Source organism: Cibotium barometz, chromosome 6 (assembly GCF_041138505.1).
Source record: "Cibotium barometz isolate CiBa-2024 chromosome 6, ASM4113850v1, whole genome shotgun sequence".
In the NCBI taxonomy this organism is placed as follows: domain Eukaryota; kingdom Viridiplantae; phylum Streptophyta; class Polypodiopsida; order Cyatheales; family Cibotiaceae; genus Cibotium; species Cibotium barometz.
This window is the reverse complement of record NC_141051.1, coordinates 12,549,387-12,563,160: the sequence shown is the minus strand read 5'-3', so window position 1 is coordinate 12,563,160 and position 13,774 is coordinate 12,549,387.

The window sequence follows — 13,774 nt, the reverse complement described above, 5'->3', positions numbered from 1 at the left end:
GAAAAAACAAAGATCAAGGTTTTTTTTCTTCCCCCAAATGCCTCTAAAGAAGAAGATAAAGTAGCAGAAGAGAAGATAAGAGTATGAAGGTTGCATGCATCCTGTCGTTTCCTTCATCTTCTTCTTCTTTCTACTCCTCCTCTTCCTTCTTCTCATCCTCGTCCTCCTCCTTTTCTTCTTCTTCATTATCATCATCATCTTCTTCCTCCTCCTCCTCCTCCTTCTTTTCTCCTTCTTCGCATGCATGCAAGAAGAAGAAACCTTTCTCTTTTTAAAAAAAAAAACAATAAATAAATTTGTTAAAGAAGAAGAATAATAACAAGAAGAAAAAGAACCTCTTCTTTTATGCCTTATCATGGGTAACAAAAGAAGACAAAGAAAAGCCATTTCTTATTTTTTAGTATGTTCTTCTACATGGCCTCAAAAAACCATCACACATTGATTGTATGTGATTGATAAAGAGAAAGGTATTCAGGCATGCCTTAGTATAAAATGAATGTGTGTGGAATGTAAAAGACTCAAGAACAAAAGGAGACTAGTAACAAGTAGACGAGAAGAAGTTGCACATCAAAATTAACACAAGATATCTTATTGATTAGTATGTATGCATTAGTCTAAGATCTCATTAGCTCACATTTGAGAGATCATGAGTCCTCAAAAACTTTTGGATATAATTGAGTGAATTAAAGGTACTAAACTATTTCTTATTATTGAATAACTTGGTTAGTTGTGTATTTATATTAGACTATCCTACATGCATAAAGATATGAGACCTATGCACATTCTTACATCATTACAACTAAAAGTGACTTATATCAGTATCTTAAAGTGCAAGCTTCTAACCTACCACTTGTAATGTCTTTGGTTTTAACTCATTAACATAAAGAAAATGATTTATTGGATTATTACTACCCTCTAAGAACTCCTTCTTTGTAGACATCACCTTCCCATCATAAATAATGAGAAACTTGATCCCTTCCTTGTCAACTAGCTTGGTAAAAAATTTGAATTTCTGGAGAGGATCAGATCATCTTGTCCAACTAGCCCTCCATATCTACCCTATATCATCCTCATCCTCATGAGTGATGTTTGGGAAATATTTTTTTGCTAAGCCATGCATAGATCCTCCTCATCATGAGAGCAGAGGTGGCACCTTAAAGTTTGAGGTGGACAAAACCTCCTTGCTTTTAATTGAAGTGGCATAATGTAAGAATACACAATAACGAAAGTTGAATCAACACAATACAAAGCATTGATTTACAAAAAGAAGTGGAGAGTAAACAATATCATTGCTTGCGAAAACTTTATAAACTGATGGCATCCACCCACCCGTGTGCTCCGGGTAAGGAGTTTTGGCAATTAAGATAATACACAAGATGAGATTAAACTAATAGCAAGATAATGATAACAATTCACCAAAAACCCACATAAAACACCTAACATATATTGTCATGACCTACACTCCACACTCATATGGTTGGAGTGGTCCATTTAGGATCCTAAATGAGCTACAATGTTTTCTTTGTCTTGACACTTTACACACTGGGAGATTGGAGTGATCCCATCGTGAACATGTTAAAAGTGGCCACTACATCCTTTCGAGATTGCTGCATAGAAAGCCCCCAGAGCGTTGGTAGTAATAAGGTCACAAGGACTAGCAAGGCATTGATAGAGAAGCGATAAACTGAAGCCAGAACAATGGGTGGGACAACATGGGTTTGTGAATAAGTCACCAAGCTTGTGAAGAATGCACAAGGAGTGATTCAGACAACCCACACCTCGAAGGGCAAGCTAAGAAAAATCTAGACAAGACCACTTTGTCCAAGAAAAGAGAAGAATTTGATGCGGGTAAGTAGCAACAAAACAAGGTAGCATGGATGCGTTGAATAAAAGGGTGCAAGAGTGCCAAAGAGCAAACTAGGTCAACAAAGCCTTCTTGCAGAAAAACTTGAATGTGGATCAAGAGAAAGATACGAATGGAATATTGAGAGGAAACGATCAAGGAGAAGGAAACTAGAAGCAAGGAGGGCCGAGCAAGAGAAGCAACAAGTCCTTGCATGAATAAGAGAGTAGTGAAACTATAGTAGGATATAAACAAGAGAGTAGTCAAACTAGATTAGGATATGAATTATGGGAATAGCTTATCAAGATCAAGCTTAATATAAATCTAGACCAATTCCTAAACTTGGTGCCAAACCATAGGGGCAAAAGTTGCTCTCATAGAGAAGCTAGTGGAACTTCCAAGGTTTAATGTTGAAGCCCCATACATTGACTATAAGAGTGTGGAGAAGGTATATGATTGCGACACACCACATGAAGTGACGATCAACATAAGAGGAAAATTGGCATCCCAAGTGATTTTAGATCTAGGGTCTAGTGATAATATATTATTGGATAGCCTGTTTGTTGGTGAATCACAATAATGCAACTAGCCCCATTCCAAGTCAGGATGGCACCAAAGGAGAGCCTAGCTATTCAACATTTCTTGAGGAGAAGAGATTGAGATAGTATGATGTACATTTGAAACATGAATCTTTCTCTAAATACGAATTTAAACCATAATTCTCAAAAGAACAAATAAATTGAATAGATAAAATAATTCAAGCATAGAGAAGATGAACGTGAACACTTGAAACACTTGAAAAATACTTCACCACACAAGAGACAAGCATTGGGTGCAATCTCCCCCTCGATGTGTGTGGCTCCTTCTCTCACACGATATTTATGTCATATTCATATTTTTAGCCCTTAGAGCCAATAATAGCACCTTTTCAGGATTTTGGGCTTTTGCTTTACATATAAATAACCTTGTTGTCACCACTCTTTCCCAAGTTGATCCTTCTTCTGGTCTATTATTCCACTTTAGTAGACATTCTTTAAACACAAAATGCCTAGTTTTCTTTTCTTGATATTCGAGAATCTTTTTAGGCTCATGTCGAAGAATAGGTGGTTCTACGAAATCAACTATTGCTTCTTTTCGAATGATGTTGTCTTCAGTATTTCCCATCTGCATTTCAGTCTACTAACATGAAACACATGATGCACTCTGGATCCTTTAGGTAAAGCTACCTTGTAAGCTATACTTCCATTTTTTTTTAAAAGTATTGTATAAGGACCACACTACCTTGGACTTAACTTTGGAACTTTTCCACTTTTTAAAGTTTTTGACTTTTCAAAAACCTTTACATAAACTAAATCACCTTCCTCAAAATTAATCGATCCTTTCTCATAACTAATAGAACAGTACTGTGCTTTTTAACGTTGCAACGTTTTACATGTCTTGCATGTCTTTGCGAAAGTCTTTTACATTCAGCAATTTTCCTTTTTGTAACCCAATTGCTATGGGTGCTCTAGGTTGAAATCCATACATTAGCATGAATGGACTAAAATCGGTAGAGCAAAATGTTTAGCACTATTATAAGAAAATTCTAATAATGGAAGATACTCATCCCAATTGTTTTGCTTTGATAAACATATACTCGAAGCATATCTTCTAGGAATTCATTAACCCTTTTTGTCTGTCCATCACTTTGTGGATATTCAAATATAGTCATACTAAGTTTGGTGTTCAACTTTTTGAACACTTCTTTCCAAAAATGGCTTGTAAACTTTGTATCTTGGTCGCTTACTATATCTATTGGCAATCCATACAATCTATATAGATGATGGATAAACATTTTAGCCAAATTTGGTGTTTTTACTTCTTTTTTAGTTGGTAAAAATCATACCAACTTGGTTAACCTATCCGCTCTACTACACACAATGAATCATGCCCTCTACTTGTTTAGGGTAATCCTACTATGAAATCCATAGAAATACTTTCCCACTTACCCTCAGAGGTATCTGTAGTGGTTGTAATATTCCACCTACTTTTAGGTGCTCAGCTTTATTGACTTGGCATTTAGGGCATTTTATAACATAATAATGGATGTTCTTTTTTTAACCTGTCCAATAAAGCTATCTTTTAACAAGTGCATAGGTCTTAAAAATTCCCCGGTCCCCCGCACTTGAATTGTCATGACATTGTAGTAAAATATTCTCACGAGTTTCTTCTTTGGGTACACAAATGCAATCTTTATATAATAAGTACCCATTATCGATGGAAAAAAATATTCCAACGATCTTTTCCACTTATTGACCCTTCTTTAAGTGATTCCTTTAAATCACTATCTTTTTTAAGTGACATCTTTTTATCACTAGCAGTTACATTTTCTTTACTCTCTATTTAAGAGTTATCTTTTTTAATCAAGTAATTCCAAACTACTTGAAAAACACTATAAATAGGGCCTTGGGCACATGGATAGGACCTTTTATCATTTTACTAATCTTGGACATTCCATTGTACCTTTGGCTCTCCTACCATGGAGATGGCCATCTATGGTCAAGGCTCATGGCTATCTTCAAGCCATCCTCTTGGTGAGAGGTTAACACACTTAGGCCATTGTGTATCTTTCTCTTTGCTACATACACATATGGATTCTCTCTCTTGTTCATCTTTGGCTATGATGCTTGGAAATGCTAATTTCATGTGTAATGGATGCTAGAATTCATCTTTCATGTGTTTTATTTCATCTTTAACTCTAGATCCATTCCATTTGGTATTAGATCCTTGATTTTGATCCACTTTCAAGGTTTTTTGTGCATGAGATTAGTATTTCTTGATGAATTTCTAAAATTTTTGGGTTTCTTGAGGTTTTAAGGTTTAATCTTGATTGATTTTTGATTAATCTTGTGGGATTAGTGGGGTTGAGGCTTGCTTTCTTGGATTTTTAAGTGATTTTTGGGGAGATTTATTCAATTTGGACCAAAGTTTGGAGCCCTAGACTAAAATTTGGAGCGGGTAGACCAAAATTGGGGAAAATTTGAATTAATAACATGTTAATCACTCTATTAATGATCATTAGAAAATTATGCTTCCATGCCAAGATTTCCATGGCTCTACCCCCTTATTCCTTCACCGTTTGATGCCATTAGTGTGGGGGTTTTACTGCTCTCTCTAAGATCTATCCAATGCATACCATAATGGGGCACATTTTGAGTGATTTCTGAAAATTTTCTGCTTTCTTTCTTATTCCCCTCACTCAAACCCTAGAACAAGAGGGTTTCTTGACCATTCACTCACCCTACCACCATTGGAAGCCCGATTTCTGTGTTTTTTTGTTGAAATCTTCATCGCCGTTTGCTATGTATCCTCTTCGTTTCAATTCCTTTTTGACGGCTGTTTGAAGCTGTGTGAAGCGAATTATGCCATGGCTAAGCTAAGCTTAAGCTTAGCTTAAGTTTAAGCTTACAAAAGCGGCCATTTTCGCTGCCCGTTTTTCAGCGAACAGGAGTAGCCAACAATAGCCCATTTCCAATGCACCACACAACATGATTAAAGTCGTTTTTTCAGCGAATTTCTTAAGTGAAGAGTGTCGTTTTGCTGCAGCCATTTTGCTACCAAAAATGGAGATGTTTCCATGGATATGATGCCTTAGTGATGGAGCTTATTGATATTTGCAGCTTTGGACTTCATAGTGATCATTCAAGGTTCTAAATACTCCATGGTAAGTGGCAATCCAATATTTTCCATGAATTCAAGCTTCCATTGTAATCAAGGGCAAGTTTGGGGATTCCATTTGTGGAAAGCCCTAAATTAAAAAAATTAGGGGTTCCTACATGCTTAATTAGCTCATTGGTATTGTCTACATGCCAAAAATGGGAGTCTATAGCAAACTATTTGCTCTCATTTGCCATTGAGCCACATGTGGGATGCCTTCTTGAAGAGTTTGATGATCAAGGCAAGCATTCATGCCCTTATGATGAATCTTTGGCTTACCATTCTCCATTGGGATACCATTGATCATTAGAGAAGGGAATCTTCATCAAATGAACGGTATTATGTATGCACATGCATGCAATGGATGTGATTCTATGCATTGGAAGAGTTATGAAAACCATGAAGAATGAGCTATTGGCACTAATTTTGCATTGATATGACACATATTCTCATATCTTTGAGCATTGCAAAGGGTATTGGATGCCATTGAGCCACTTATAGCCATCTCAATGCTATGAGGAGTCACATGGAGTGTGGGCATGCATATAAGATTGTGGATTGAGCTATTGATATTGCTTACCCTCACATGCTATTGTTGTGGTGATTGGAGTTGAGTGGTTTTGTTGGATGGAGGGAAGATTCTTGGGATTTGATTGAAAAGCATGAGTCCATGCCCTTTGGCTAATGAATGAGTTGTAAAAAGGGCATGAGTCATGCCATGTGATTGTAAGTAATCTCGCACACTACCACATCACAATTGTTCTCACAACTTTCCATTCCTAGCATCTAGTATGTTGTGAGGTACCTCGGGCATTGGAGAAGAGGCCCGAGGGGAGTATGGCTTGAATCCACCGTGCCGTGGGAAAGCGGTACGGTGGAGGATTAGGTACTTGGTGGGAAAGACATGGCCCCAACTTGTGCCTAGAATCGGACTAGGTAGTACGAGGGTGGGAAGAGCTTGTTGGCTAGGAGATTAGCAATCTTCGACATGCTTCATCAAAGACATTGGTACATGTATTACAGTGATCCACTTGGGTTGTACATGGATTTGATGCCTATTGGTTGAGGCAAACATTGGGACAAGGTGTTATGCAGTTTATGCAAGATGCCAATGAGTGTTGATGCTGAAATTTGATACTTAAGAGATTGAGATTTGGCTCCTAATACAAAGGAGACCATGTCAAAATTTTTTCCAAAATTCTATGCATGGTTGGAGTTATGGGCATTGGTGATGACCACATACTATGAGCTTTTGGATGTCAATGGAGTGTTGGATGCTTGAACAAGTGAATTGGGGGAATTGGGGCAAGCAGGAAGCCATTGGTCACTATGAAAGTCACTTGGGCAAGATTCTGCAGAACTGTCAAAACCCTAATTCAGTCAAAATCCTTTAGGGCTGAATTAAAGGTGTTTACACAAGCCCTTAGTACTTCCTTAGACCTATCCAACAAGCCCTTAACCTTCGAAATTCGATATTCCTTTAGGGTAAAAATTTAGGTTTTACCAAGACTGATAAACCCTAATTCAGTCACAAGGAGTTTATGGTCTCATAGATCTAATCACATAGGCTTGTAGAACTCATCAAGGGCTTCGATTTGAGCAAGAAAGTTTTGAATTCCGATATTTCTAGCTCAAGATATAGCCAAAATACTATTTTAGCCCATATCCCTGAGAACCCTAAAACAGAGAGTAGTAGCACACTTCAATTCTTTTGGGTCTTTGCATAGGGGTTTAGAGTATCTCATTATCTCTCTATCAAGCTATAGATCTCTTTAATTTGACAACCCTACCCCAATCTATCGCTATTTTTCCAAAAACTGGGATTTTATGGCACTGAAACCCAAGGGACGACTGAGGCGCAATGCATTGGCCTTTGAGGAAGTAGAAGGAGAGGAAGCAATGGAGCATGGAATTTTGGATGTGCCAGAGGAAACTTTTGGGCAAGCTTCAAGAGAAGTGGAGGAAAAATGAATGTTGGGAGTGTCCCCAAGTATACCCCGCAATCCTCACATTCCGTCTCCAATGACGCCCTTCTACAAATGCTAATGGAAATCAATGCAAAGATGGATTCTATGGCTACAAAGGTGGAGGTCAATGATAAAATTGACATTACGGCTACAAGGATGGAAGCTTTGAAGATAATGTCATTCGACCAATGAGTCAACATCCATATGATAGTGGTCATGGTGGTCAACATGAAGACAAGCAACATTTTGAGACAGCTTTTGAAGGCCGAAGGAAAGGCAAACAACCAATGATGCAAGAGGCTTCTCGTAAGTTGTCACATGAGCATTCAACCAAGAATGTTTCTTTTGGGTTCATTGGCGGATGCTCAAAGACCTTCTATGATGAGTGAGACAAAGCCTACTTCATTTCAAGCGGGTTCTTCTCAAATGAATGAAAGGCAACATGCACCTACATTCAAACATGTGGAGTCCAATGTTGGGGATCCTAGAAGAGTACCTTCGCAGCCCAAAGCAAATCAATACTCCATGATTGAAGAAGAGGTGTATGATGTGGATGTACATGATTGGGAACATATGTCATTCATCGAGAAGCAAAGAGAAGCTCATGATAGGTGGATGGAAATGCCACACTTTCTCAAGAGGGAGGAGTACAAAGATTTTGCACAATTCTTTGGGTCATATGTGCAAAAAGTACAAGCCTTCACACCATCATGAGAATGCATCATCTACTGCATCTAAGGATGTGAAAGATAAGATCTCTCTCTCCAAGTTCAAGGGTGATGGATCAGCCCCAAATGAGTTGGAGGAGTGGATGAACAAGTTGGATATATACTTTCAGCTCTACCCAAAGAGTGAAAGGGATAAAGTGCAGTTTGCATCCTTACATTTGGAAGATTATTCAACAGCATACTCTAATTAGAGGGCCAAAAATGTTGTCAACTTTGATTCTATCATCATTTTAAGTGAATACATACATTGTGTACATGATACATTTTTCATGGGATTTTTGACGTGTAAAAATGATTTGATTGGTTTTTAATAAGATATACAAACATTTAGCACTGCTTGGCAGGTTCCACCTAGTTTATGACTATTGAAAAATAGTATTTTTGATTCATTCTTTGCGGCTCTATTTTTCTCAACTTCGTATAATAAATGTGTTAAAAAGAGTTTCCTAAGAGGATTTTGTTTGAAGCTCAATAAGTTAGCGATTTGATTTTAAAAAAAAACCTTCAAAAAGCCACAATAGTGGCTTTTTTTAAAAACAAGACTAGTGTTAAGGGGGGGGGGGTAATGTCACATAGCTTGTAAGAGCGCATGGTGGGAGCTCGATCGGATGCGGAGCCCGAACGCCGGAGTGTGGACGATGAGTGTATCCGGGGGTCTACGGGGGTGAGGGCGTCCAAGTTAGAGCACTTGGGTGATCAAGCAGGCTTATGGGCGTGAGTAGGTCCCTATAAGTGCCCAGGAGTGTGGTGTTATCCACACTCTCCTCTATGCCTAGGTGGTGACTAGAGCTCCTTGCCCATCTTGTGCTATGTGGGGGCGGAGGTTATGGCGATGTAATCTCTCTCTCTCTCTCTCTCTCTCTCTCTCTCTGTCTCTCTCTCTCTCTCTCTCGCGCACATGTACTAATATAAACGTACACACTCTCCCCCTACACACACTCTCACATATAGAAATTCTCTCTCTCTCTCTCTCTCTCTCTCTCTCTCTCACACACACACACACACACACACACACACACACACACACACACACACACACACGTACTCTCTCTCTCTCTCTTTGACACACACACACACATACTCTCTCTCTCTCTCTCTCTCTCTCTCTCTCTCTCTCTCTCTCTCTCACTCACACACACACACACACACACAAACACAAATAAATTTACATACACACATATATATAATTTTAATAATTAAAATTTAGATTAAATTTTAATGGTGGGGATGTGTGGTGAGGTGTGCTTACTCTTAAATAAATGCATCTTACATGTAATGTCTCTCTTTCTCTCTCTCTCTCTCTCTCTCTCTCTCACACACACACACACACACACACACACACACACACACACACACATGTACACACCTAAACATGAAATAATATAAACATACACTCTCCTCCCCCCATATACACTCTCTCACACAAACTTTTATGTCTCTATCTCTAACTCTCTGTTTCTGTTTCTCTCTAACTCTCTCCCTCTCTCACTCACACACACACACACGCTTCCTCTCTTTTCTCACACAATCTCTCATATATAGAAACTCTCTCTCTCTTACATGCATGCATGCACACACACATGCAAATATATATTATATATAATATAATATTTTATTATATTTAAACACATATACCTATATATACGTGTATTTACAAAATTAATAAACACACATATACATGTATATTTTTAATTAATTAAATTTTAATTTATATTTAGTTTTAATAGGTGTGCTCACTCTTAAATAAGTGTATCTTACAGACGTCTTTTATCTTTTCTTTATAATAAAAGTTACACGTTGAAGTTTTTATCATGAAGCTCACCTTTTAAGAGAGAGGCCCATGTTTTTTGTCTCAAGAAAATCATTAGGTAAGAAGGATAGCTCACCTTTCAAAATTTGAAATGACATGAGATAAGAGAATTCAAATTTGAGAAAGGGGCAACATGAATCTCTCCCCTTTCTCCCTTGGCTCACTCCCTTCTCTCCTTTGGCCATGTGAAAAGAGAGATGGCTAGAGCGAGTGACACGTGGTAGGGGGAGACACTTGTGCTTAATATAATAGATAGATATGGGGAACTGCCACGTTGGTAGCTCCATGGTTGCAAAGCAACTGATCATCTTCTAAGAGGCTGGGTCGTTGCTAACTGAAGACCCGCATGGAGACAAAGACCCAAGTTCCAACCAAGTGATTTTAACACGGAGAGAGAGAGAGAGAGAGAGAGAGAGAGAGAGAGAGAGAGAGAGAGAGAGAGAGAGATTGCTTCCATTATAACTAGCAATCATTAAATGATGGAGATTGTGAAAGAGGTGCACGTCTATATGTTACATTCGTGTGTCAAGGTTTTTTGGGAGGATTAGGTCTTTGTGATGTTAGTTGTAAAAATACTATTAATGTTATAAACAAGCAACATGACAAGTTAGATGGTCATGTTGCCATCGATGGTACTCATTCGGCTAGACATCATAAGAGGGATAGCTCTCTATGGACCTCTATGATGCAATCTTAGATTACATCATCACACGTGTAGAACTCTCAGGAACTTTATTCCCCGCCATAAGATTTCAATAGTCGCCGTGCCTCATAGCGTGTTTACTATAGCATGTCTATTCATATGTATCGTCACTATATGAAAGCGGGACTTAATCATTAATGGCCTAATGACATACTTCATTATACTTAATCATTAATGGCCTAATGACATACTTCATTATACTTAAATAATTTTTTCTCTTGGAATAAAGAGACGATGTTTGACTTTGTATTTGTAATTTTTTTGTGTAAACCACAATGCAGCATGGACCATAACTTGTAGGACATGAAATAACCAACCTTAGAATGGCTTAGAGAAGGCTTGTAGCTTTAGTGACCAAGATGAATTGCACATTTGAAAAGTATAGGTGATCATTATATATTCAAAAACATACAAACACACATGCATACATGTGTGTGTGTGTGTGTAAAAATACATATATACATACATACATATACATATATATATATATATATATATATATATGTATGTATGTATGTATGTGTGTATGTATGTATGTATGTGTATATGTATATGTATGTATGTATATATATATATATATATAGAGAGAGAGAGAGAGAGAGAGAGAGAGAGAGAGAGAGATTTGATAAGCTTAAAGCTTAAAGTCTTTTGGACTTAATTGTGTTTATAAATAGAAGATGATGGTTAAATGAAGCAAAGATAGAAGAAGGCTGAATGAAACAGCAAAGATTACCTATTGGAATTGGATAATGTTTTGCACTTGGCACGTCTTGACCATAGAAGATTGTTGGATTTAATATGCAAAGCATGCCATAATATTGCTAGACAAAGAACAATGCTTTAAAAACATGCAATTCAAATTATAGAAGCAAGGGTAGATTTTATTATCACAAGAATCAATCATTCTCAGTATGTGGTATGCTTGAAAGATGCGTAATATTTTCATGATGAATATAGTTTAAGATAGTCCTTAAACTATCACTATGTAGTATTCCCAAAAGAGGTGTAATATTTTCATGGACACAATTTAAGGTAGCACAATACAATCAAGAGGCTATACTACTTAACAACAACCCCTTCTTTAGCCTTTATCACTGGCTTAGCATAGTTATTTCCTCATTAGGCTCAAAATGGGCTTGATTTTAAAAGCTTTAAACACAAAAAAAGATGTGTTATGAATATATGCATGTATGTCATATATGTGTGTGTGATACTAGAATACTACCCTAACTTTGGGAAACGAATATCTCTTCTCTATACCTTCTATATATTATATAGAGAAAGAGTTTCACAAAGTTGACATGTGGCAAGAATTTGGAGGTTTGGGAAGAGGAGGAGGAGGTTGGGGTAGAATTTGAATTTAGAGGTTTGAAGACACGTGCAAAGCACAGGTCATCCCACTAGTATAGCACAATTACAACTAATGACAATTGAATTGAAAGGACCCCATAGACACATCAATGTAAAGAGTTCTCATTTGCATTTAGTGGAGTGAATTGACTTCGTGACAATAGGATAAGATTGCATTTATCTTCTCCAAAATAACAAAGGACACAACCATAACCTCCCTCATCTACTAGTCCAAAGATCCATAGATTCACAACCAACCTAGAAAACATAAAAAGACATGTGAGGAGGAATGTTCTCATGGTGCATGAGGAATGTTCTCATCGTGCATGATGAATCTCATATCAGTTTACACATCATCTTGTTAATGCTATATGCAGAGCTTGTAAGGCTTAGATTATCAAATTAAAACCTAGCCTAGGGTTTAATTATTCACTTCATCTACACCATGACACATTTAGTGGGTTTAATTATTCACTCCATCTACACCGTGACACATTTAATGCTCTGTAGAGCTTGTAAAGCTTAGACTATCAAATTAAAGCCCAACCTAGGGTTTAATTATTCACTCCATTTACACCTTGACACATTTAAGCCAACAAAATTTGACTGAATCGGAGATCGAGGGACCTTGAGACTAAGATAGCTCATCTACATAGGAAAGCAAAGAGAAGCCATGATGACAAGTTGATCATTGTAACTAAGGAACTTATGGTTTTGAGAGAGACAATAGTCACCAAGGATATTTTTTTGCTTAAAGCTTTATACATGATGTAAATCTTCTCTAACTTCTTAATATGAATTACATATCAATGGAGTATGTACTATTCGAGTGATCTAGTAAACATATATGCAAAAACTACACCATACATCTTATGAGAAAAGTTGTGAAATATGTTATATACTCAAATTTATCAATAGTACATACTCCATTGATTCTATGTAGTAGTAAGATCACAAGGTGGCGGATCATGATGAATAGCCAGTCCTGGGTGATACCCGCATGGCTATTTTGATAGAAAGACATCACATTTAATGACAACTAGCTAGTGTTTGCAAGGCATGTAATTATAACACCAACCATTAAATGTAATTTTGTATAGATCTCTATACAAAGAGACATGCAATTAATGCTTATACTCTATTGTGGATATGAGAGAGAGCCATCTAACTTCCTCACAGTAAGTACCATAATTATTTTCTAGCAATACCAGTCTACAAATGAGAATAATTAGGAGGTAATGAACAGTAATAATACATGTTTGATGAAAAGGAGGCAAGCCAATTTTACATGTATAATTAAATAAAAAAAAGTACTACGATGCATTAGCTCTCAATAACTAAGAAATCACATTGTCAAGTAGGCAGTAAGTCAAAATCCAGACGTAGATGATCATTCCATGATGGCAGTTGAAGCTCATGAGGCCGATTGTTGATCACTCTATGCTGATGCTCTATGCTGATGCCGCCATGTATTGCCTGCATTATAAAAAGCACAACAAATAGCGCGCATGGGGGCTCTAAACCCTCTTGCTACACGGTAGTTCAGGACATGTAAACATTGTCTCCAAGCAAGGTAGTATAGGTGCTTCATTATAAATATGTGCTCCAAGTTACCGCGTGTATCACATGTAAATGTGACAACAACAAGGGACAATACCTCACAAAACCAAGGACACG